Below are 27886 nucleotides of genomic sequence, written 5' to 3'. Positions count from 1 at the left end.
TTTCTCTGATGACTGGTGATGCTGAGCATTTTTTCATGTGTCTGTTGGTTGCATAAATGTCTTCTTTTGAGAAATATCTGTTCATATCCTTTGCCCACTTTTTGATGGGGTTCTTTGTTTTTTTATTGTAAATTTGTTTGAGTTCTTTGTAGGTTCTGGATATTAGCCCTTTGTCAGATGAGTAGATTGCAAAAATTTTCTCCCATTCTGTAGGTTGCCTGTTGACTCTGATGGTAGTTTATTTTGCTGTGCAGAAGCTCTTTAGTTTAATTAGATCCCATTTGTCAATTTTGGCTTTCGTTGCCATTGCTTTTGGTGTTTCAGACTTGAAGTCCTTGCCCATGCCTATGTCCTGAATGGTATTGCCTAGGTTTTCTTCTAGGGTTTTTATGGTTTTAGGTCTAACATTTAAATCTCTAATCCATCTTGAATTAATTTTTGTATAAGGCATAAGGAAGGGATCGAGTTTCAGCTTTCTACTTATGGCTAGCCAGTTTTCCCAGCACCATTTATTAAATACGGAATCCTTTCCCCATTTCTTGTTTTTGTCAGGTTTGTCAAAGATCAGATGGTTGTAGATGTATGGTATTATTTCTGAGAGCTCTGTTCTGTTCCGTTGGTCTATATCTCTGTTTTGATACCAGTACCATGCTGTTTTGGTTACTATAGCCTTGTAGTATAGTTTGAAGTCAGGTAGTGTGATGCCTCCAGCTTTGTTCTCTTGGCTTAGGACTGTCTTGGCAATGTGGGCTCTTTTTTGGTTCCATATGAACTTTAAAGTAGTTTTTTCCAATTCTGTGAAGAAAGTCATTGGTAGCTTAATGGAGATGGCATTGAATCTATAAATTACCTTGGGCAGTATGGCCATTTTCACAATATTGATTCTTCCTCTCCATGAGCATGGAATGTTCTTCCATTTGTTTGTTTCAAACTGGTGCAGGAAATAAAAAGTTGGATATAAAACAGCTAACAATTCTTCACATTTTAAGAATAATTCACATAGCTAAAGGTTAAAGACCTTAATTTCCTTTCGACATTCATTTATGTTGCCTTATTTTACATATTTATATTGGTAGAATCTCAATGCATGCACTATATGCTAGAATAAGAAGTGCAAACTACCTAGAGTTTGTGTCCAAGATAAAATTTCTAGTAAATTTTACCTGTTGGTTCTAGAAAGTGGTCTACAAAGCCAGGTGCAGTGGCTCACACCTGTAATCCCAACACTTTGGGTGGCTGAGGCAGGCAGATCATGAAGTCAGGAGATGGAGACCATCCTGGCTAACATGGTGAAACCCCATCTCTACTAAAAATACAAAAAGTTAGCCAGGCATGGTGGGGGGCACTTGTAGCTACTCGGGAGGCTGAAGCAGGAGAATGGCATAGCTTTGTCATGAGGCGGAGCTTGCAGTGAGCTGAGATCGCGGCACTGCACTCCAGCCTGGGCGACGGAGGGAGACTCCATTAAAAAAAAAAAAAAAAAAATAGGAAAGAAAATGGTCTACAAGTTTCTTGTGTTTGAAGTAACTGACCAGCAATCAACAAAATTATTGAGTATTACTTTATGACCAACAGTGTCATCAGTGTTGTTGGGTGAAGAATAGACATACCCCTCCTCTCCAACCCTCCACAAGTTTTCAGAATTGAGTCGGACACAGTGATCTGTCCAAGGCTGATCAATACATAATATGAGTGCCAACTTGCAAAAAAGTAGATCATTAAATTGCTACATTCACAATGACTTTTTGTAGTCCCTCTGTTCAGAAAGAGTACTAAGAAGGTTAAAACTAAGCCTTTGAACCTAAGTGATCCTGCTCTCTCACCCTGTTCTGTGAATACAGATTTCCTTTTCAATCAGGACAGTACTTCTCATTGATTATAAGGAACAAACTAGAGTTGACTTAGAAATGAACTAATCCAGTCCTGCTGTTTTACAAATAACATATGTGAAGTCCTATAACTTCCCACTCTGTAAGTGAGAATACAGTACGGAAAGGAGGAGAAAAGAGTAATGTTATGGGAGAAAGTGGAGAAGCCTGATAAACAGTATCTCAGCCAGGTGATCAATGTCAACAACATCAGTGATAGGACATGATGATAGTATGAACCCTTGATACGAAGTGATGAGAATGACATTTCACCCTTGCTGGTCTTCCTCCCTAAAACTCATAACCCCAGTCTATTAATGAGAAAAAAAGAGACAAATCCCAATTGAGGGACGTTCTACAAAATATCTGGCTGGTACTCCTTAAAACTCTCAGTGTCATCAAAAACAAGAAAACTGTAAGACTGTCAGACTCAAGAGTTGCTCAGGGAGACCTGATGACTATCTTAGTCTACCGGCACAACAAAATACCATAGCCTGAATGGTTTAAGCAGCAGACATTTATTTCTTACAGTTTTGGAGGCTGGAAAGTCTAAGATCAAGGTGTCAGTATAAATCAAGCTCTGATTTCTCGTCCTCTTCTTATAGGACACTAATCCTCATGACCTCATGTAAATCTAATTCTCTCCAAAGACCCCATCTCCAGATAGCATCACATTTGGGTTAGAACTTCAACATGAATTTTGGGAGGATGCAAACATTTAAATACATAACAATGACAAAAATAAGATTCAAAAATAAAAAATAAAAAATAAAAAAATTGACTATATTTGGAAATAGGGCCCTTAAAGAGATAATTTCGTTAAAATGATGTCATTAGGGTGGGCCCTAATCCAATATGACTGGTGTCCTTGATAAGAAGAGGAGATCAGGACAGAGACAAAACACAGACACGAGATAACCATGTGAGAACACAGCAAGAAGGAGGCCATGGGCAAGACAAGGAGAGACGCCCCAGAAAAGCCTCTTGACCTTGGTCTACACTTTGATCTTGGACTTGTAGCCTCCAGAACTGAGAGAAAATAAACTGTTGTTGTTTAAGCCACCCAGTCTGTGGGGCTTTGTGACAGCAGCCCTAGCGAGCGAATATATAGGGGAAAATGTGTGTAAAGTATATGGGAACTACCTGGACCATCTTCACAACTTTTTTTTAAAAACCTAAAACTGTTCTAAAACAGAAAGTTTATTTTAAAGGCATGAAGCCCAAAGAGGTTAAGCAAGGTAAGATAATACATGAGTCAAAAATACCATTGTGAAGCCCAGTTATGCTTCTTACTGTGTGGGCAAGTCATTTACTCTCTTTAAGATTTTGCTCATTTATGATATAAAATTAAGGGTTAGTACCTTATTTCACAGGGTTAGTATCGTATCAGTGGAATTAATATTAAATACATGCCAAAGCAATTTAATCAAAGGACCTGTTATTATTAAATGTTTTGTTCAAGGCCCATCGCTCTTTTAGGCAGAGGTCAAATTATTTAGAACTTTTATCTGCTGTTAATCCGGTCCTCCTTTCATCACTCCTTACTGACATCATACCCGAAAACTTCAGTAGCTTTGTGGCTCCAAGAACACATTAGTCAGATTATAACCTGTGGTGGCAGTCTGCTTTCCTAATTAGAATTAGCCATCTCAAACTGCAAATACTTGCCTTGAATGGCATCCTGGGGGATATGACATTCAGGCAACACAATAGCTTGAGAAGCAACCCTGTGAACAATATTGATTGTGGATCAATATTTTTCCTGTATATGAAAGCAAATACGTTTTTCTACTAAGTATGATACTTTATGGCAGGTCTCCAAAATACAGTATCCAAGGTAATACACTGGGGGTGCAGAAAAAATATTAGAACTTTTTCTTATAATTTTAAAAATTCGTGTTATTTGAATTTATGTTTTTGTGTGTTTGTTTTATAATTTACATGGTATATTATACAGTAATATGTGCCTATAAAACATGCATACATACACATATATTTCAGAATGCCAATATATTTTAGAGTGCTGATTGAGAGTACACACACGGAGATACGCGCGCGCACACACACACACACACACACACACACACACACACACAAAGGTTTGAGTCCCCTCCATGAGAAGGCAGGAGAAACAGGACAAGTGCATAGACAAGTACAAATTGGATCTGTAGTCTTTTTCCCTTAAATATTATAGGAGAGAAAAGTAGCATATTTTCATCTCCAGAGATGTTTTCAGACTATAGGCTCTGCTACACATTGGTTAAGTGCCTTGCAATAATCACTCAGTCTCTGGCTCGGTTCCCTCACCCTTAACATGGTGATCCTAACAGTGCCTTCCTCATATATTTCCCAGGTAGGAGAGAAATGAGGAGAAAACCGTGAGTATCCAAGGATGGAAACTTTCTTAATCAGAACGCCATGTGGTTGTAACACCTGTGGGGCATCCTGCTCAGACATATCTTTTTCCTTGTTTAAATAAACCATGAACGTGACTTCCGGTATTTCTGAGTCAGAGCAAATCAAAGAGTGAGGGGCAGGCTATTGTGACAGACTTTGTGGGGTGAGCTGGTAGCAATGACCATGGCGGTTGCAGGGACCATTGTGACCAGGAAACAGAGTAACTGGAGAGGCACATAAACTGGGCCCAGTACCACTACTACCCCACTGCTACCTAACTGTCTTTGGTAAATAAACAGATTTTTATATACATTGCTACAAGTGGGCATTTGCCTGATGAAAGGGAGTATGGAGGACACTCCAAGCAAGGGGAATAGTATGTGCAATGTCAATGGAGGTGTGAAAATACATGGAGCGTTAAGGGCTTTTGAGGCTTCCAAGCTCATGTAAATGTGAGTGCCAAATCAGTAAGCCATGCTTATTTGAGCCATAGCTGTGTGCTTTACGTATAGTACATGTCTAAGAATTATTCAGTATTGTCTTGATAACTGAGTAGAACATATAGGAGATATCAGAATCACTTTCTTGGGAGCATTTTCTTTGGCAGATTACAACCCCTGCCCTTAAGGGTTTTGGTACACACCCTTTGAAGTGTTATCTATTGACCCATTTTTACGGACATAGTGGGGTTGGAGTGGGGAAATGAGTAAAGTGCTGTTATTCTAGGTCAGGGTGTTTTAAACTGCAGGTTGTAACCCATTGATAGATTGTAAAATCAATTTAGGGTATCATAACCATAATTTTAGAAAAAAGAAATGAAATGAAATAAAATAAAATGGAGCACAGATGTATATAAACATGTCTATATCCCAGGGCACAATATAAAATATATTTTATACCATGGGTTACAGGCAAAAATGTCAAGCCACTGGTCTACATGATAGTTAGTACAAGCCCTGAGTAAATCAGTAGGCAGGTTCTGACGATGTTACTAAAAACAAATTGGTGGGATTTAGTGACTGATTGAATGTGGAAGTTAAAGACAAATGAGGATTCAACATTTCTGGCCTAAGCTAGTAGGTGAAGTGTGCAATGCCATTAAAACTGAGATTAAAAATGAAAAAAATATACATGTTGTGAGATTCTTTTGAGGGCTGGAATGGGGGTTAGGGGCAGGATGTCAGGGAAAAGATAACACATTTTGTTGGGATATGTTACTTTTGAGATTCCTGCAGGTCATCCAAGTGGAGATGGATCTGTGAAAATGGTTGCTATTCATTTGACCCAGAAAAACCCTCAAAATCAGGCAAATCAAGAGTTTCAAATATTTGCATTTCCTTTAAGAATACTTGTGAAACTGCCCAGACCATTAAGGGTATGCCTATACGAAAAGTCACCAAGTATCTGAAAGATGTCACTTCACAGAAACAGCGTGCACCATTCCAAAAAAACAATCGGGGAGTTGGTAGTGCCCTGGCCAAGTAGCAGTGCTGGATGCAGGAGGCAAATAGGAAATATAGTCTGAAGCACAAGGGAGAGGTCAGGGCTAATGATAAAATGTGGCAGTCATTATTATCCAGGTGATAGCTGACACTTTAAAATGGATGAGACTTTTTCTAAGGAGCATGTGTACTGTACAAAAAGGATGAAATACGTGGGGAGGTCAACCTTTAATGAGCAAGTCACCGGAGCAGTAGAATGAAAATGAAATAGAAGGAGAACTGAATCTATTTGTCACAGAAATGTTATATGTTGCAGAAGTATCAGCACAAAAGAAACTAAACAGCAGTCTTTTAAACTGGCAGTTAAGACGCATTAGGGACCTTAAAGAGAGAAACTACCATAGAGTTGAGAAATAGGATAGCAAACCAGATTTCAGCCAGTTGAGGAGTAGTCAATGGTAACTAATGACAAATGGTTTTCTGTTTATGGCATGAGTGGAAGAAAATGGATAGAGGGTTAACTGTGGAGAGAATAGGGAGAAGAGCAGGGATTTTATAATTGGGACATAATGTTTTCGGGTACAGTGAAGGATTAAGGTTGATGATAATAGCAAACCTATAGTGCTTACTATGTGCTAGAGATTATTCTAAGCACTTTACATAGATTAACTCAATGAAATCTTCACAACAACATTGAGATAGGTAATATTATTATCCCTATTTTACGAACAGGGAAACTGAAGCACAGACGGGTTAAGTAAACAGAGCAAATCACACACAACCGATATTAGAGATAGGATTTGAATTCAGCTATGGATACCAGAGTCTATGCTCTTTTACACTTAGCTGGAAAGAGAAAGATGTAGGAAAACAGGAAATAAAGGGCTATAATCCCTTACTCAGAAACTTTTGGAGCCAGATGTATTTCAGAATTCAAAAATTTTCAGATTTTTCAGAAAGGTAATACACATATGTTTGATTATACTCGAGCAGGATCTGGGGCTGTACTTTGAAACAATCACATTGATAACTGATATTTTTGTAGTAGATATATGAGCAAATAAAGATGGATATCACCTCACGTCAGTTTGGGCCAAATTCTGCTGCAATGTAGGTTGCCAAAAATTTTCAATGTTCAGAGCTGCTTGAATTTTGGACTGTGTTTAAGGAACTGTGTTTCTGCAATAGCCAAGTGTGTCTTAGAAGGGGAGGAAGAAAAATGAATGACAGTGAAAGACTGGCCTTGGGAAGGGTTGAGAACATCTGTTCCTTTGTGAAAAGAGAAGGCATGGAAAAGCAAGATCAAGCAAGCTAGTCCTACTCTTCCCCTAAGTGGCCTGAGGTGATCTGTGAAAATGATTTGCTATTCACTTGACCCAGAAAATCTCTCAAAATCAGGCAAATCAAGAGTTTCAAATATTTGTGTTTCCTTTAAGAACACTCGTGAAACTGCCCAGGCCAACAAGGGTATGCATATACGAAAAGTCACCAAGTATCTGAAAGATGTCACTTCACAGAAAGAGCGTGTACCATTCCGACATTACAATGGGGGAGTTGGAAGACCAAGCAGTGGGTCTGGACACAGGGTTGGTGGCCCAAAATGAGTGCTGAACTTTTGCTGCACGTGTTTATAAATGCTGAGAGAAATACCAGACTTAAGGGTGTAGATGTAGATTCTCTGGTCATTGAACATATCCAGGTGAATAAAGCACCTAAGATTTGCTACTAGCCTTATAGAGCTCATGGTCGGATTAACCCACACATGCACTCTCCCTGCCACATCAAGATGATCCTTACTGAAAAGGAACAAATTGTTCCTAAACCTGAAGAGGAGCAATCTGGAACAATTTATTCCTTTTCAGTAAGGATTCAGTAAGTTTCTTTTGTGCTGATATTTCTGCAACATATGATACTTCTGTTGTACAGAAGGAAAAAAAGATATCTCAGAAGAAACTGAGGAAACAAAAACTTATGGCATGGGAATAAATTCAGCATAAAATAAATGCAATTAAGAGTTAAAAAATAAATAAAAGTTAGTTCCTAACTTCTCACTCCCAACTCCCACAAAGAAGCCCTGTTCTGTGTTCTCATCAAAGGTCAGAAGTCAGACCTACCTCACCATCTTTCCCCTTAAGGCCTAGAATAGCCTGTCCTTGCTTTCCCTTGAAAAGTTGGTGCATTTTACTCAGTCCCCAAGTAGCGTCTACAGGTGATTCTGCCTCTCCCTGCCAGCTGTAAGTGAGACAGAGAATGGGAGCGAGATTGAGAGACAGAGGCTGCCACTGGAGAGATCCTTTATAGACCCTCACTTCCCTTTTGCAACTAGCAATATTCCCTTCTTAGTTAATTCCTTAGCTACCCAGCAAGGGAAAAACAAACCTCAGAAAACTGTTAAAGCATTGGAGAGTGCTTAAGGGATAAGTGAAACAAAACTGAAAGACTTTGCCATGACCCCCGAGGAAGAGAGAATAGGAGGAGAGAGAGAGAATGAGTATGAAGAGGCCATGAATCAGACCGACGTGGAGGGAAAGAAAGAATGGGAGTCCAACTGTGACCATGAAGACTGAGGAGTGAACCCCAGTGGTAGGCAGGCTTTCTTCCAGAAGCTCTGCAGCATCTATCACTGTCTTACCTTCCCAGCCACCACCAGATTCAGGCCACAAGGATCCCAGTTTTGTTTATTCAGCAGACATGGGGCCAGGGGTCCGTAACTCAATTGGATAGGAGAATAAAAGCATGAAAATATTCCTGGTGTTCCCAGCAGTGATCCTGGTCATCCAAATCCAGAAAAACATTACTAAACATCGTGCTAGATGTCAAAATATTTCTAGTGGTGCTTATGGTACATGTTAAGTTAAAGAACCTGATGTGACATTCTGGTTTGCAACTGATTTCTGGGGTGGTATTACAATGTCAATTGTCTTAGGAGTTAAAAATGTTGGCCGGGTGCAGTGGCTCACGCCTGTAATCCTAGCACTTTGAGAGGCCGAGGCAGGCGGATTGCCTGAGCTCAGGAGTTCGAGACCAGCCTGGGCAACATGGTGAAACTCCATCTCTACTAAAATACAAAAAATTAGCCAGGCGTGGCAGCATACGCCTGTAGTCCCAGCTACTCGGGAGGCTGAGGCTGGAGAATCACTTGAGCCTGGGAGGTGGAAGTTGCAGTGAGCCGAGATCATGCCACTGCACTCCACCCTGAGTGACAGAGTGAGACTCTGTCTAAAAAAAAAAAAAAAAAAATTGGGAGTCTTGCCCGAAAATTTAATAGTCATGTGAAATACATTCCAAACAATTGACTTCTGCAGTGCAACCCTACAAGTTGGAGATTGCTTGTTTTTATATTCCTTTTGCCAAAGTTACTAAAATTACTGGTCTAATAGAAATAAAAAATAATATATTCTTTTGACTTAACAGCATGGCAGCATCTTCAAATCCAGAGCTTGATTTTAGAGTCAACATGACTTCACTGGGCATTTTATAGACCAAAAGAGAATGAGTTGGCAAGTCATCCTGTCCGGCAAGGTTAATGGAAAAAAAAAAAAAATCCACTTTTAGCTTTATAATTAAAGTAGCCCTGTATAGTTTAATTATCAATGTGAATTGCAGCACAGGTGAAATACTGATCAAACCTGCTAATGTCACAAAACTGAGAGAAAGCAAATATGCTAGAAAACACACACTAATATTTTGATCCTCCACCTCCTCAATCTCCATCATCCAAAATGGGAGCAATTTGGAGGATCATGTTGTATACAGAATGGAGGAAAAACCTGGAATGTTTAGTATGGAAGAGAAAAGACTTGTTAGTGGTGAAGAGGAAGAAAGTCATTAAGTACAAATGATTCCTTCTGATTTGGTCAATGAGGGCTCTGGTGAACATATCTAAGATTAATGGTCGTAGATTTTCTCCAATATAAAAAAGAATAATGGAATTCTTCAAAAATGAGATAGTAAGCTCTTTTTACCCTATGTATTCAAAAGATGAATATCATGAATCAGGTATAGGAGATTCTTACACTGGGTGCAAGGTTAAAGTACATGATATCCAAGTCTCTAAAAACTCTGTAAGTCCATGAAAATTATAATTACTACTGCCTCTTTCTTCTCCAAGCAATATGATATCCTCAAAATTAGACGCCAATGAGAAAATGCAAGTGGATGCTAAGACCCCAGTTGGTTTTACAACTGGGCAATCAAGTTTTAAGTGTTCTTGATGGAATCAGTCAACCTGAGACAGCCCATTTCCTTAGTCATGGAGATGTACTTTTGGAAACAAAAACCTGTAGCAGGCATAAATCAGTCCAAGCCAGTGGCTTTCCAAGAGGGTGTGATTACAAAAGAGACAAAAATTATCATAGCTCAGAAGGGGAAAAGAAAGCAGAACTCATTATCCTTATAAAATATGTCCTTTGATTCTTCCTTCTGCTCTATTGCACACACTGTTTCTTAGGCTATCTAGTTGTCAGTGAGGTCAAGATAATGTAGTATATCACTCATTTTCTTTATATTGGCTTTAGAGAGACAGCCAATATTAGCCATTCCAGTTTCTTTTTATAATAACTACTACTTAAGAAATTCAAGTTTCTCGATGTTGGAAATCATTTAAAGTTCTCTAGTATGCAGCAGTAGCTTCTGCTTGATCTTTATAAGTAGTAGCTTCAAGACATTGCAGGATGATTATATAAGAGGTCATAATGGAAGTCTGTTTTTCTTTGTAACACCCACCAAACATGTAATTATTTGATCACTGTTGACTGTCTAAAGTGCAAATTCCATGAAAGTGTGGGCAACTTACCTGTTCTATTCAGCATTCCACTGCCAGCACCTAGCACAGTGTTAGCACTCAAACAGTATTGATTTGAACGAAGAAATCTATCAGATGAATGATTGCCTGCCCCTCCAATACTCTTCTTATTTCCCACATAACACACACTCTTTTCTCAGGCAGTGTCTTAAAAGAAGAGAAGCAACCAACATTTTTTTTCACTCAAATTTCAGAAATAATTTTTTTGTCCCTTTGTCTTGGATCAGGGGAAGGATTCTATTTTTTCTTTTTACATTACATCATTAATTCTTGTTATTAACTATATCAAATGGGCACTGGGATGGTTCATAATGATGTAATAACAACTCATCTGGCATTCCAGCTCTCACTGTTGTACAATGAGAATGCTTCCAAGTCCCAAATGGGAGAAGGAGCTTCCCAAGTAGGTAAATACCACCTCATGAGACAGTCCAGACAAACAGTCTCATCCCCAAAATTAAGTAAATATGAACAATCTACTATCTCTTAAGTATCTTCTGATGTCTTTTCAGGCAACAGCTACCTGGGGACTGGGAGGTAGGCAGATTAGAAACTAACCTGCCCTGTCCTGTAATTTTGCCAGAAGTCAGACATAACCTAGTTTCTAATCCAGGATAATCTCAGAATAGAACTATATTTGTCTGTATATTACTTACTTATGTCATAATTATCTCCATATTTCATTTGATCTTTGTGAACACCGTGACGTACTAGGCTTCCTAGAGAATAAAGCAAGAGACTTCATACACCATTGCTAAATCTTGTATTTGCTCTGGGAGAAACAGATTTGGAGTGGAAGCTAGGTGAGAAGAAATTTTTGTTTCCTCTCCATCCCACCATCCGCACCCACCTCAGTCCACAGGGTCAATTTCTTTAAAATTTAAGGAGGAACTAGTGCAAAAGAGAGTCCCCCCTCCCCCACTACTATAGGAATTCCAAGTAATCTTAGGCAAGTGAATAAATTCGTAGTGGTACCATTGCTTAAAGCCCAGGTTTTCCTGATTACCCGAACACTGCTTCTTGCTATTGAGAACCAGATCTGAATGGGTGGGAGTTCTTCATCCACTTAGTAACTAGACTTCCTGTACACTGAGATGAAACCAATGTATCTCTTTGTGCTCCCTCTGCTGGTTAGCTGAAAGCTTAATGTGACAGAGCAAAGTGATTCAGAAAATTTTGCAATAAATCAATCATTGTCACTTACTAGATCATAGACGAAAGTTTTAAAAAAATGAATACGAATCATGGAAACTGTGGCATCATATCAGATAATAGCTCATTTAAAGTTAATCCAAATCTGGGAGGAAAGAGGGAGGACCTAGAAGCAAAGGGCATCTAGATATTCCAACAAGCTGCTAGGTTTGTGTTGGGACTCTGGAATGTAATTGAAAGCTTGACAGGAGTAAGAATGATTGATCCCGTTACTGCTCATGCATTCATGTAAGATGATCGCTTTAACAAAACACTCTGCAGTGGTGATTTTGTAAAATGTATTATAATTATAAGGGAACAACATCTGTTTTGGGGACACAAGGTAGAAAAATGCTATCACAGTCATGCAGGGTCAACAAAAAACTGACATTTAAAAATAGTTTCATAAAAAGATTTACAAAAACATATACAGTTCACCCTTGACAATGCAGGGGTTTAGGAGTGTTGACAACTGCATAATCAAAAATTTGCACATAACTTTTGACTCCCCCAATACTTAACTACCAATAGCCTACTGTTTTGTTTTGTTTTTTTTTCTTTTGTAGCAAGAAGGTGTGTTTGCTACCCTTTATTCTTTTTTTAAAAAACCTTTATTTTAAGTTCAGGTATACAAATGTAGGTTTGTTGCACAGGTAAACCTGTGTCACGGGGGTTTGTTGTACAGATTATTTTATCACCCAGGTATTAAGCCTAGTACCCATTAGTTGTTTTTCCTAATCCTCTCCCTCCTCCCATCCTCCAGCCTCTAAAAGGCCCCCATGTGTACTGTTCTCCTCTATGTATCCATGTGTTCGCATCACTTAACTCCCACTTATAAGTGAGAATATCTGGGATTTGATTTTCTGTTCCTGTGTTGGTTTGCTGAGGATAATGGCTTTCATCTTTGTCCATGTCCCTGCAAAGAACATGATCTCATTCATTTTTATGGCTGCATAGCATTCCACAGTGTATATGTACCATATTTTCCTAATCCAGTCTATCACTGATGGACATTTAGGTTGACTCCATGTCTCTGCTATTCTGAATAGTGCTGAAATAAACGTATGCATGCATGTGTATTTATAATAGAATGATTTATATTCCTGTGGGTATACATCCTGTAATGGGATTGCTGGGTCAAATGGTATTTTTGTCTTTAGGTCTTTGAGGAATCACCACGTTGTCTTTCACAATGGCTGAATTAATTTACACTCCCAACAGGGTAAAAGCATTTCTTTTAACTTTTAATAGTAGCTGTTCTCACTGGCATGAGATGGTACCTCATTGTGGTTTTGATTTGCATTTCTCCAATAATCAGTGATGCTGTGCTTTTTTTTCATATGAATTTTGGCCACATGTATATCTTCATGTCCTTTGCCCAACTTTTAATGGGGTTGTTTACTTTTTCCTTGTAAATTTAAGTTCGTTATAGATGCTGGATATTAGACCCGGCCCAATCTATGTGTCTTTAAAGGTGAAATGAGTGTCTTGTATTCAGCATAAAATCAGGTCCTTAAAAAATCCATTCAGTCCTTCAAAAGAATAGTGACGTCTTTAGTTTGGAGAATTTAATCCAATGATATTCAAGGTGATTACTGATAGGTAAGAATTTACTACTGCCATTTTGTTGTTTACCAGTTGTTTTGATAAATCCTTCGTTCCCTTCTCATCTCTTGTTGTTCTCCTTTGTGATTAGATTTTTTTTTTTGAGTGATATGCTTTGTTTTATTTTTTTTGTTTTTTTTTTTGTTTTTTTGTTTTTTGTTTTTTTGTTATTAGGCCTTTGTCAGATGCATAGTTTGCGAAATTTTTCTCCCATTCTGTAGGTTGCCTGCTTACTCTGTTGATAGTGTTTTTAATACTCTCAACAAAGTAAATAGAAGCACTTTAGTTTAATTAGATTCTATTCGTCAATTTTTGCTTTTGTTGCAATTGCTTTTGGCATCTTTGTCAGGAAATCTTTGCATGTGCCTATGTCCTAAACGATACTGGCTAGGTTGTCTTCCAAGGTTTTTATAGTTTTAGGTTTTACATTTAAGTCTTTAATTCATCTTGAGTTAATTTTTGTATATGGTATAAGGAGAGGGTTCAGTTTCAATCTTCTGCATACGGCTAGCTAGTATCTCACATACATTCCAGTTGGGAAACTGGACATAAACCTCTCCATCATGCAACACAGTAAGATCTACAACAGTAGTATGTGTAAAGTGCAATGAAAATGCAAAGAAGAAAGAGATTCAAATAGTCACTATCTTTTTTTTTTTTTTTTTTTTTTTTTGAGACAGAGTCTCTCTGTCACCAGGCTGGAGTGCAGTGGTGTGATCTCGGCTCACTGCAACTTTTGCCTCCCAAGTTCAAGAGATTCTCCTGACTCAGCCTCCCAAGTAGCTGGGACTACTGTCATATGCCACCACACCCAGCTAATTTTTGTATTTTTAGTAGAGATGGGGTTTCACCATGTTGGCCAGGATGGTTTCCATCTCTTGACCTTGTGATCCACCCGCCTCGGCCTCCCAAAGTGCTGGGATTACAGGCGTGAGCCACCACACCCGGCCCATTTTTATATTGATTTAGAATTTATGATTAGCTTGCATATATATTTTTTAAAAATTATCCAAACAATTCTGGTAGATAAACGGGGCTAGTAAATAGTCCCCAATTTATAGGAGAACCAGAGGCTTAGAGCATTTAAGTGACCCAGCAAATGAAATGTACCTTTTATCCTTTTTAAGAAAACCAGAACAAAGTGATCCTATTTTGCTGGTCCCACATTTATTTTCCAAAATTCTCCAGAAATTTCACCTAGTGCCCTCAGATATGTATGACTGAATCACTTTAGCATCAAGAGACATAATCCCTCCAGGTTTGTTGGTGTGAATTCATTTAAAGCAACTTTGCCACTGCTAGGTCAGCAGGTCTTGGTCTGCAGGATACCTTTCCAAGTTTGAAGTCCATGAACAGAACTTACCTAGGCCCTCTATTATCACTTGTTATTCTCTGGTAACTTTACAATGTCTTTTGGCAGTCAGCTTAGCCATCACTCTTCCTTTCCTCTTGACTGGGCTTTAAAATGTCTCCTTTATGTTGAATTTTATCTCCAATTCCCAGACTTTTTTCCCCTCTCTTCTCCAATATCTGACAATAAAATCTCGTAAGAATGGTTGCGCTAATAATAAAATGAAGCAAAATTCTTGGACATGTCACCATTAATTGCTTTCAAATTTTGCCCTTTCTTTACAAAAATTTGTTTCTTTATTTCCTCTTTCAAAACAAACCTGAGTTATTGAACATTTGGGCTGGAATTTCTGCTGAAGAAAAATATTCAGAGGCTCTTGAAGGTGTCCAAGTTTTCAAGGCTTTTTTTTTAAGTAGTAAAACCACTCGTCTGAAAGAAAGAATTCTTCCCCCCACTTAGGTGTTTTTTGTCATGTGCACTGGTGAACAACTTGCATTTAGGGTATGAGTTATATCTGAGGACAAAGAGTCATGGATTCTTTTGCACTATCTTCAGTAATTTAATTAGAAGAGTTTATAGGTCTTTTAATGTAGAATCATAACACCATATGAGAAAACACTGAAATCTGATGATTTTTAAAAGTCGTATATGGATTTGCACATTATTCTCAAGAGAGAAAAATCAAAACTTATTCAAGCTGTACTTTAATCATTCTCTTCATGAATGTCACTGTTAACTTGCACAAAACATTTAAACATTATCTGTTTCGGCCAGGCGCAGTAACTCATGCCTGTAATCCCAGCACTTTGGGAGGCCGAGGTGGGTGGATCACCTGAGGTCTGGAGTTTGAGACCAGCCTGGCCAACATGGTGAAACCCCATCTCTACTAAAAATACAAACATTAGCCAGGAATGGTGGGCACCTGTAATCCCAGCTACTGGGAGGGCTGAGGCAGGAGAATCACTTGAACCCAGGAGGTGGAGGTTGCAGTGAGCCAAGACTGTGCCATTGCACTCCAGCCTGGGCAACAAGAGTGGAACTCCATCTGAAAAAAAAAAAAAAATTATCTGTCTCTTAAGGAAAGCCACCGCCAGTTTTGTGTTTCCAACATCAATGGATTTCAAAAATCAACACAGTAACAATCTCAAGTAACAGGGTTAAGTAACAGGTGTAGGTTCAGAGCTTTTTTTATTGGGCATATCTTATTTGCATCCTCTTCCACTCTGGACTCAACTGAGGAACCTTCCCACAGGGTATGGAATCTGGCTTTCCAAAGAGCCATCGAAGGGCCAGATGACAGAACTGGAAGTGCAGGGGAGTAACTTTGATCGGTGGGAAAAAGGATATGAGAAGATATGGGGACAGTAAGTTGCTTCTTATGAACTGCCCCAAGGCATGAGTCCATACAGCCTGTCCACAGATACCTTGCTTGGATGTACAGACCACTTGCCACATTACCTGCTGGGTTTCCAGGTTCCCTGGGAAGCAGTAGCCACTGCATTGCCCCTTAGCCCTTCCTACCTTTTCTTTCTCGTTACTCTCACATCAGCAAGTAATCTCTGCCTCACACTGTTTTCCAGGGAACTCTGGCTAAAAATACCTATTAACCAGTATATTAAATGTTCATTTCAACCCAGTATAGCTTTTGTGAACCTACTATATGAAAGGCGCTATATTGGATACTATAAGGGAATTAAAGCTGAATAAAATTTAATCCTTGACTTTTGGCACTAATGGTCTAGAAGAGAAGCTAAAACAATTGCATAGGCAGCGTAGCTCTGTAAAACAATTCAGGAGAGTTGGGTTCTAGGTCTGGCTCCATTGGTCGCTGACTGATATTTAATCTTGAGCAAGACATTTACTCTTTCTGGATCTCAGTTCCCTTAGCTGTAAAATACAGGGTTATCTTAGGTAACCTCTAACGTGTCTTCCACAACTAAAATCCTATGATTTTATAAATTTAGTCGAATAGAAGTAAGACTAAAGTGCAATCCACATCCTGTGTGAACCCAGGACTTAAGGATTTGGGAAGCCTTTGGGAAGAATAAGGCATTTGATCTGAGACTTGAAGGATTTGTAAGATTTTGATAGGCAGGGAGCAGATGAGCATTTCAAGCAGAAAGGAAAGCACAAACAAAGAAGTATAAAAGGAAGATTGCAATGTGCATTCAGGAGAGCTGTGAATAGTCCAGTTTGGTTGAAGCAAGGCGTAAATTAAGTTGCCTAAATGAAAGAGGTTGGTAAATTAGAAATGGAAGATGTCGACTGCCACGTTAAAAATTTGAGCTTTAACGGGTATTCATTGACCCAACATATCTATGGAACACCTACTATCAGAGAGTGAGTGAGGTGCTGAGAACATAGAAATAAAGAAAATACAGTTGCTGCCCTCAAGAATCCTCAAGGGGCTTATCAGCCGTGGGCAGGGAAGTGGTAATCACAAGTGAAGCTAGTGTAAAAAATGCTGTAACAAATGAAACTGAAGTGGAGGGAAGGGAAGTGTGGGGCATTTCAAGGTGCAATTAACATAAAAGAGGCAGAGGAGGAGTCAATGATAACAGAAGTAAGGACAATGGGAAAAAAAAAACTGCAGAAGCAGTTTTGTTAACAGAAAGGTGAGTTCATTTTGGATCCTGAATTTGAGGTGCTCCCAGACAACCAGGCAGAAATGTCTAACTGGTAGAAAAATTACTGGCGTGTGGCTAGCTTGAGATGTTGGCGCAAGTGATATGAGTATATTCTGTGAGTGATTCATAGGTCTGGAGAGATGTGTCAAGAAAGAAAACACAGAGAGAAAAGAAGATCAAGGGGAGTAGTTTGGGGGAATGCCCACATTAAACAGTCAGAAAAAGTAGGAGGTGTGGAGCAAGAAGACAGAGTCAAACTATCAGAGATGTTCGATAACCAGCACAAAGGATGTCGAGGGATAAAAGAATTTCAAGGAAGATGAGAGCGGTGAATTAAATCAGAGGCTCCTCAAGCTTAGTGGACCAAATGCATCCAAATCAGTTGAGACATGTATTTAAAATATGGAATTTGTGTCTACATGGATCCTCAAGAAACTGTTAACAAGGATTGCCTTAGGAGAGGAAATGGAAGGAAGCTAAGGGGAAGTGACATGGTTTGGATCTGTGTCCCTGCCAAAATCTCAGGTTAAATTGTAATCTTCAGTGTTGGAGGTGGGGCCTGGTGGGAGGTGATTAGATCATGAGGGGCAGATATCCCCTGTAGTGCTTTTCTCATGATAGTGAGTGAGCTCTCATGAGATCTGGTCATTTAAGAGTGCGTGGCACTTCCCCACCCCCTTCCTCCACGCCTACTTCCCCTTCCCCTTCTGCCATAATTGTAAGTTTCCCGAGGCTTCCCCAGAAGCCAAGTAGATGCCAGCATCATGCTTTCTGTACAGGTTGCATAACTCTGTGCCAAATAAACCTCTTTTCTTTATCAATTACCCAGTCTCAGGTATTTCTCTATAGCTTGTAAAAACAGACTTATACAGGAAGGGTGGATTTAAGTATTGTTTAAATTTTTACCCAATGCATGATTTACCTAACTGAATAAATACATTTAAATTAAAGTTCAAGTGGGAGTTTGGATTTTAATGCTGACAGTAGGTCAAAAGTGACCTCTACCTCAGACCGAAAAGGTGAGAATTTTCAGGAAGGGGGCCCCCAGGAAATAGTATTTTTAAGTTGTCCTGGCAATTTTAATCTGTTGTCAAATTTGAAGACTCCTAGAGTAGATAATTTCTAATGGAACTTCAAGTTCTTAGAATAAAGGTGTTGTGGCTAAGTAGGAAAGGGAAGGTCAATATTTTCATATACAGAGATCATCCAGAAGACTTAAGAGGGCCTTATATCAATGGGATGGCAAGTTTTGGTAGAAGGCTGGAGGCAGCAGAAGTCAGTCTTAAAGGAATGAGGAATAAATAGATGATGAAGAAACAGTGGCAGTGAAGAATATAAGAAAGAAAGGAAGATACTAGTATCTGAGGCATAGCAACATCAAGCAACAAGGTTAGCATTGACTATGTAAGCTAATTGAGGTACTAGTCTGCCAGCTACCAGAAGGGGGCAATAGAGAGCTTTCAGAGCTGCGTGACCTAATGGAGAAATCCCAAGTGAATTGAGCTGTCAATTAAAAGCACGGGATGCAATAAAAAGATTTTGTTTTTTAATTTTTAAAAAAGTGTGAGATGCAGCATAAGACTTGAATCAAGCTTAAAACATAATTAATGCTTAAAACATAATTAATGTAAGAAAATTGAACTAGGGTTGAAGTATAGAAACAAGCAAAGGATTCAGGGAGTCACCGGGAACTAATCAAATTAGCCATGAGTCGTAAGTGCAGACATCAGGCAAGAGCCAGAGTGCTTTAGCAAATTGCCTCATGGGGGACCAGTCTTCCAATGGAACTGGCATCTGGGAAGCACCAGGATTGCTTTGGCTGGCTTTTAAAAAAGCTTATAAATGCAGGAATGGTAAAATGCAATATTTGACAGAAGGAGATACAGGATACAATCCTTAGATTCAGGAAACTAAGAGAGGTATTACTGTTTCCTTTTTTTCTTTGTTTCTAAGGATACAGGAGGCTTGAGATAATTTACATACAGAGGAGAACAAACCTGAGAAAAAGGAAAGGTGGATAGTGCATGAATGTTGGGAAAAATAGAATGATAATTGAATTTTCTTAAAAGATACTGAAAATTCTCAAGTACTTTCTGAAGCAACTGTGTTCAGCAATAATAATTTTGTTTCTGCAATGTGGTGGACTTTGTGCAAGACATTGTGGAATAACTAATCAGAAGGACAAGCTTTACCATTTTCTCAGAGCTTATAATCTTGAAGATGATACAAATTAACATATAATTAAAATAGTGTGATAGAATGATAGAATGAGGCCAGGCACAGTGGCTCATGCCTGTAATCCCAGCACTTTGGGAGGCCAACGCAGGCGGATCACCTGAGGTCAAGTGTTTGAGACTAGCCTGGCCAACATGTTGAAACCCCATCTCTATTAAAAATACAAAAAGTAGCCAGGAGTGGTGGTGGACACCTGTAGTCTTAGCTACTTGGAAGGCTGAGGCTGGAGAATCGCTTGAACCCAGGAGGTGGAGGTTGCAGTGAGCCGAGACTGCGCCATTACATTCTAGCCTGGGCAACAAGAGCGAAACTCTGTCTCAAAAAAAAAAAAAAAAAAAAATACAGTGAGTTAGCTATGTATAATAGCTAATTTTGAGATTTGAGAAAAGTTAGCAAAAGCCTCCTGGAGAAAGTGATGTCTAATTTTAATGTAAAGTTAATAGTGTAGGATCTATCTCTATCTCCATCTCTCTCTCTCTCTATATATATATTTTTTTACCAACTCTCTTCAATACCCAAGATAGTCCCCAAGACAATAAATATCTGGACAATGAATAATCTAGGAACTGAAAGATGAAGACTTCCTGGAAGTCTACATAATCCCCAAACCTTCCCACTATGACCACTGATAAATGTTAGATAAAACATAACAATTATTTCAAACGAATAGCTGAACTTTCTAGAAATCCAAGAACTCCCCAGATATTATGAAATAACTGAAAACAGAGTAACAAGCTCTGTGAGTGCTCAAGAAGTAGAAAGATGATCATGGGGAAGGAATCGCCAGCCTCAGGATCCTGGGAGTTTGGATTTTAATGCTCATACTAGGTAAGAAGAGATGGCAGCACATGTGACAGGCAGAGTTGGAATTCAGATATTGCTACAGAATTAGGAATGTCAAAGTGCTATACACTTAGTGAAAATGTGAGTCAGCAAAGATCTTCCCATTGACCAAAGTTTGTATATCCCTTGTGTATACTCTGTTTTGTTGTTGTTGTTGTTGTTGTTGTTGTTGTTGAGGCATATTTATTGACATGCAAAGATGTTTACAATATACAACTGGGGGGAAGCAAATTACACACGTATTTACAGTATGATCTTGTTTTAGCTTCTTAACCATCAGAAAACCTCAAAGAATATTACCCCATATTTTCACACATAGAAACTTTCATTTCAGCTCAATCAGGGATTATAATTCCCACCATGAGTCTTAGAGAACTCAGCCATAGCCTAAATGTTCTGGGTATGCTTTCTGGTCCATACCAACGACCAGGAATCACTGTAGACTGGCATAGCAGCCTCTTCCAGCTTTGCTGTTTTGTATTGTTGAAGCTGCAACTCTGGGTCTAAATTTCTCCAATTATGTTTATTCTGTCCTGTTAGCTGGTACAAATGCAGAAATGCCCAGTCTTTTCTACTAGTAAAAGATAAAGCCCTTTGGCCTTTCATAGGACACACACGAGAATAAATCATAAATGATAAAAAAAATTAAGGCGTGATTTTGCAAGGGGGAAAAAAGCAATTACCTTTTAAATTCAGGGTATAAAACAATATACAGGACGATTTCAGCTCTTTGGGGAAGATAAAGTACAAATGGACAGAAAACGATACAAAGGACATCGAACAAGTTCCCCTTGCTGATGACTTCAAGTCTCCATCTTACTCACTCAACAAAGTTTGGGGCACCTACTATTTCTGATACTGCCAGATAAAATCCATCTATTCATCTCAGACTTTTCTCCTGACCTCCAGCCAGATGCAGCCAAATGTCTAATGGACACATGCATGTGGAGGAAGTTAAGAATTGTAACACCTGGCATGGACATTGTCCATTGCAAAATTAAACCATTTAAACCAGTCTCTGAGCTTTGAAGGCCGTCACCTCAAAATGTCCTTCAGGAGGACTGTAAAGTAGTATGGTGAGATGAGTTCTGGTGTCAGATAAAACAGCTATACCACCTGCCCGCTGTGGGAATCTGTGGGAATCTAGGAAAAAGTATTTACCCTCTCTAATTCTCATGGAGGGTACCCAGACTAATGAGTTCTAATAAAAATACAAGTACCTAGCTCACAGGATCACTGCGAGTAGAGGAAGAAAATAAACTTGCAAAATATGGTGCCAATGCAGTGTCTGACATAGAATAGGCACTCACAAAATGTTTCCACCCTTCTCTTTTGTGAGATGACTTTGACATAAATGAAACTGCCTGACAATTTAAGAGTTATAAATGTAGAAGCAAAATTAAAATTGAACAAATAATACATTTTGTCTGAAATTCTGGGTCATTTCTGTGTTGTGGAATGCGTATCTGATACAGCTGGAATAGGAGAAAGACAGTAGTTTCTCTTACATTAAACAGCCTATAGCAACCCCTCCCTCCTTTATGTAGAGAGCGCACATTTGGCCATGAGTGTGTACGTGCACACACACACACACTCACTCTCTCTCTAGGTATTGTTAGTTATTTGTGTGTGTGTGTATGCCTTACTTCTATAACTAGAATACAAATTGAAGGATGTTTTCTTTTTTGCCATTTTAAGCCGCAGATGGATCTAAGGAGATACTAATGAACAAGTTAGCTTACTTGCAATGAACTGGTTCACTATCTAAAATAAAATGTTAAAAATATGCCAATCTAGACAAGATAAAAATCAACAAACATTTTCAGCCCAAGATATGATATTCATCTGATACCCCCAAAATCGTTTAGCTTAAACCTAGAGCTTGTCACCGGTAACTTTGTGTTAAAGATGCAATGTATAACTCGTACACCATAATAACCAAACATGATACAAGGCTCTTTGGGAATGTATAGCCTGCTAGAGTTTGGAGATGGTTCAAAGTATTCTATCTCTGGTTCATTTTACATTGTTTCAATAATCCCTTTAACTTCCCTGAAAATGCCCATGAGTGTATTATAACTCAGGTGATCAACAACAACAACTGAGACCTTTCTGATATGCTCCTTTATGTTAATAAATATGGCCACACCACTAACAAGATTGGTTTTTGCCTCTTTATGGTTAAAGATAAGTTTTGAGGCTGCCAATGCCTTCATATTGATCGTGTCTCTGGCTGCAGTTGGATTTTCAGACATATTTAAAATTACTTTCAAAACAAGATTTCTAGCTTTGTACTTTCCCGAGGATGGCAAATGAAAAAGCTCTGAAAAGTCACTGGCAACAATGTAGTGATGGACAAAATCAGTAGTCAGTTGCCCCAGTATCGTTAATCTGGATTGCTGTCCAGGTGAGTTCAAAGGAAATGACGTGGTGTCTTTACACATATGCTTAACATGTAATTCAATTTTGTGTTGTCTTTCATCCCCAGAAGGAGGATTTAGAGTAATCCCTCATAAGAAAATTAGTAATTTTCTCATTTCTGTGGAGGGAAAACTAAGCAAGCTTTCAATAAGCGTCATTATACCATTTCATTAATAAACTTGGGCAAATGTGTGAACGTTATGGATACCCATTGCAATCTGTGCTCTTTTATGAACAAGAGGATCAGTAGTTGACTTAAGTAAGCTAACAAGTTTTTAAAATTCCTTAGGGTCCACATAGCATTCCATTTTGCAAGGGCAAGCAAATGGCTTAATCCCATTTACCTCCCTATCCTGATTTGGTGTCTAATCTCATCTATGGTCTGGATGCAAGGGTCAGAACAAAAAGGACACTCAGGGACAGGCTGTGAGCATGAGCAAGTGTTCCTAGAAGGGCAGGCTGTTGCCACAGGCCAAGAATAGGAAATTTCTTCAGCTGAGCCCAGAACAATATATGAAGGAGGGCTTGCCTCAGATGCCTGGGATCTAACCCGAACACTGCTGGAGTTACAGCAGGGCTTTTGGGCCAGATAGTTATGTCAGAACAGTCCTTGCGCTTTTTTTTTTTTTTTTTTTTTTCATTAATTTCTTCCACAGGCTGAGGTCTAACTATCCTGCTCACAGGTTTAGGATTAGGGTCGAAACTAGTATCATCTCCTTCCCAAAACCAGTTCCCAATGACATTCTCTTCCTCCTCTTCCTCAGCCCCAGACCTAGGTTTGCAACTGGCCCCAGCCACAGGCTCCAACTCCTCAGCACTGACCTGGGCACCAATTTCAGGTTTATCGTTCTTAGCACCGGAATGATTACCAGCCTCTTCTGCATTTCAGAACCAGGAACTCATAGTGGCCTCTTCCTCAGCCCAGACCCAGGCATCAATACCAGCCCCATTTTCACAGGTGGAGCTGGAGGACTCATTCCCAGCCTTGGGACTGAAATCTCCAATGGCTTTGCCCAGAGCCTTAGGCTCTGACAGAGCTCCTTCTTTCATCTCAGCAATGACCTTGTTCTTAGACACTGCCTTCATCTCTGCCACTGCATCTGTCAGAGACCCTGGCTTCTCTTTGGCTTTGGCCCAGGTCTTGGCTACAGGCCTAACCACACCAGTAGCCTCCCTGTCTTCTCCAGCTCTAGCTTGTGTAGCAGACTTTTCTCAGTTTTGGCCTGGGCTCTTGGCTTATTCTTAGTCCCAGTCATGGTTTGAAGCCCAGTTATATGGCCCTGTCCCATCTTGGCCTTGGTTCTCAATGCGTCCTAGGTTGATGTCTTAATACTCTTTCACTGGGTTGGGGAGAAACTTGGTAGTAAGAGTTCAAGTCAACTTTCAGTTCAGCCGTCACTATGTTCTCTTTCCAAACATGCAGCCTCTATCAGAGATACAGAGGGCAGAGGCACATTTGGGCTAGGGAAGAGTGATTGTTCCCTAGTGCAGACCTGCTGAAGCTGATGGTCTTCTGACAATCCAAAGCCACCACAGCCACCAGTGGAGATGGACCTTGGATCCAAATGAATAGTTTTTGTTCTCTTTCTTAGTTAACTTCCTAGTGAACAGCTACCTACAGATCTCTACAGGAACCTGGAAAGGAACAGACCTCATCACCACCTATGTCAGCCTGCTCATATAGCAGGGGTCCTCAGGAGATGCTATCCTTCCCACAAAAGAAGAGTCCTCTAGCTAGAGAAGAGTCACAGCTTTCACAGGCCCAGGGCCCAGGTCATCAGCCTCCCCATCCTCTCCTTTGCTCTCCTCTGGCTGCTCCTCACTTGGATTCCCACTGCTTTCCCCACAATCTGAATGGCAAAGAGGCATCCCGCCCTCCATGCCACTGCATCAAACTCAATATTCTATTTTTTAAAAAGCCTTCTTGAGAATCTGGAACCATGCACCTGCCCATAAACTTGCGTGTTTTGGTTGGCATTTAAACTACTGGATGGCTGAGACACCTCCCAAGCTGAGATCGTATCATAAAATATATCCCTGAGCAGTGAAATACCTGATGTTGCTGTTGGAAACAAATGTGGAACTCCCCGTAAGCCATTTTCTCAATGATAAATGAGTTTATAATCCTAAATTATAAAATAAAATGTAACAATTCACCATGAAAGAGCCATTAAGATCTCACAATTATCAAACTGACACCCCCAAGAATTACAGGGAATAGAATGATTTCAAAGTGACTGTAAAATGAATTTGTTTAAAATAATTCAAGACGTAAAAGATATGATCAAAACCACAAAAAGGAACAGATATATGAAACCGAACAGACAACTGAAATATAACAGAAAGGGATTAGACAGAAGAGTAGTTAACTGAAGAATAGTGGCCTGGAAATGTGTGTAAAGCTAAGAAATTAGATAAAATGTAGCACAGAGCGATATCATATTAGAAAACACAAAAGAGAAGTTAAAAGGCAAGAATGAAAGATGGAGGATCCAACTTACATCTAATAGGACTCACATGAGAAAAGAATAGAAAAAATGAGGACAGACAATATTATAGAGATAAGGGCTAAGAACTTCTCATTCAAAATAGAACAATGAATTCAAAGCAGGGTAAACAAAAATTCATCAACATCTACACACATTACAGTAAAACTGTTAAACTTTAAGACAAAGAGACCTTAAAAGCAAGTAAAAGTCAAAGATGAAAGCATCAAGAGAAAGATAACTGAGCTGGTGGCAGATTTCTTAACAGCAAGAGAGGGTACAAAACAATAGAATTCTATCTTAATCCCTGCGTGGGGATAGAAGGAAAAAGTGGAGAGTGGCAGAGCTTTAACTGTTTCTGTGACATTTTATTTATTTAAAAAATAAAAGAGAAAGCTAAGTTAAAGCCAATTGTTAACTTCTGGTTAATTCTGATGGTAGCACATAATTATCTGTATTGCTATTTTTGTGCTTTCATATGCATTAAGGATGGGTAAGGGTTAATTATAGAAATAAAAAGAGTGGAAATAAAGAACGTCCCCATAAAAAGGAATAGCTTGTGGAAGCAATAAGAGCAGCAGAGTGAATGGCTCATTCTAGGATGTAAAAATAGTTCGAAGTGACTGAAATAAAATTCTAGAATATAAAAATAGTTCAAAGTGGCTGAAATAATAGAAGTGACTGAAGTGGAGGGAAGCTAGTAAAGGATCTGCCTGAAAAGAGAAGCAAGCAGGGCCAGATCGCGGGGCCTTCATAAACCATGCGAAGAGTCTGAAATTTTCTGAAGAGCAATGGAAGCCAATAACGTATTTTACTCAAGAGACCGAGACCCCATCCGCAGTACAGGCTGATCACCCTGACTGCTGTGTTTAGCAAAAACAAAAGAAACTGCATTTCCATTCAGGTGGAAAAAAAATGTTAGTGGTGAGAACTCAGATGAAAACAAATGAAATGGAGACAGATTCAAGATATATTTAGACTAGTAATAATTAACAACGGATTTGATATTAGGGATGAGTGAGAAGAAAGTATCAAGAATAAACATATGTGTCTGTCTTTAAATACTGATTTTATGTTTTTAGTTTTTCTCTTATTTTTAATTAGCGCATATTTTTGGAATATGGTATGCTGTTGTGATACATGTATACGTTGTGTAATGATCAAATCAGAGTAATTTGCAAACCCATCACCTCAAACATTTATTATTTCTTTGTGGTGAGAACATTCAACATCATCTCTTCTAGCTATTTGGAAATATACAATACATTATTGTTAACATAGCCACCCTACTGTGCAATAGAACATCAGAATTCCTCCTACCTAACTGTGACTTTATACCTGTTGACCAGCCTCTCCTCATTTCTTCCTCCCCCTACCCTCTGCACAGCCTTTGGTAACCACTATTCTACTCTCTGCTTCTATGAGATCAATGTCGTTAGACTCCACATATGCCTGATTCTTCTATGAGATCAATGTTGTTAGACTCCTCATATGCATGAGATCATGCAGCATTTGTCTTTCTGTGTCTGGCCAATTTCACTTAACATGATGTCCTCTAGGTTCATCCATGTTGTTGCAGGTGACTGTGCTGTTTTGAGTATCTGGGTAACTGATGGATCCATTCACTGAGATGGGTATACAGATAGTTTTGGCCAAGAAGATAATAGTGTCACCTTTGGAAATGTTAAATATAAGGAGTCTGTATGATATTTAAGTGGGCAAATGGATGAAATAAGTTTAGTGCTCAGAAAAGAGACCCGGCTTAGAGATCTGAAATTAAACTTCATTAGAATCTCATTAGATGTATGAATGGGAGTAGGTGAGGCTGGAGAAGTGTGGCATGAGATAAGAACCTCAAAACCATCCAGCATCATTTAAATGACAGGTAGAGGAACAAAGAGAAGCTGGTACAGAAAGGCAGATGTGCAAACAGAGAAGACGAAAAAGAAAATGGGTATGGCAGCCACAGAGATGCACCACTCAGATCTCCCTCCAGGAAACAGCTTTCTGTGTAACTGTCAGGAGGCAGTTAGCTGCCAGCCTCCATCTGCAGCACCTGCAGGAATTGTCACAGTGTTTTAACCAAGGCTCTACTATTCCTGGGAAGCCCACAGCCCAGGGCTGAGCAAGGTAGTGGTGCTAGAGCCTGGCCTCTATGCCCAATGTGGGTTCCTCTAACAGGCAGTCTTTGCTCTGGAGCTCCCCATTGGTTTGGCCAAGACTTTGTCAGGTCTGTAGCACAGTCTGGGGCTCTCCCTCTTTATCTTTCACAGATGTTATCTTTCAATGAACCACTTGCACTCCTAATTCTGTCTCAGCATCTGCTTCACAGAATAACTGAACTGATACAGTTGGTACTGGAATTGGTCTGAGAAAGCAGGAGGTAAAATGGGGTTTGGGAGCAGATCACTTCCTGAAAGCTGGTAATGAGGATCCCATTCTGGGTGGCACAGGGGGCACAGATAGTCTGTAGCACAAGGTGGCAGTCCAATTACTAAATCTTTAATCAATGATGGCTTGGAAAAAAGTTCTGGGTGAGAACTTTCCTGGCCTGTGCAATGTTCATGCTTTAGAAAAGTGCGTGCATGTGTGTGTGTGTGTGTGTGTGTGTGTGTG

General features: G+C 39.4%; 1 protein-coding gene and 1 pseudogene across 1 annotated transcript in view; both read right to left on the bottom strand.

The window, feature by feature from the left end:
• The window catches only part of TSHR (thyroid stimulating hormone receptor), a 184633-nt gene that overhangs the window by 132587 nt on the left and 24160 nt on the right, over positions 1–27886 (bottom strand). The window lies entirely within an intron of this gene.
• LOC104663332 lies at positions 22385–24040 on the bottom strand (annotated as a pseudogene).

Source organism: Rhinopithecus roxellana, chromosome 5 (genome assembly GCF_007565055.1).
Source record: "Rhinopithecus roxellana isolate Shanxi Qingling chromosome 5, ASM756505v1, whole genome shotgun sequence".
Lineage (NCBI taxonomy): Eukaryota > Metazoa > Chordata > Mammalia > Primates > Cercopithecidae > Rhinopithecus > Rhinopithecus roxellana.
This window is presented reverse-complemented; position numbering and strand designations above follow the sequence as displayed.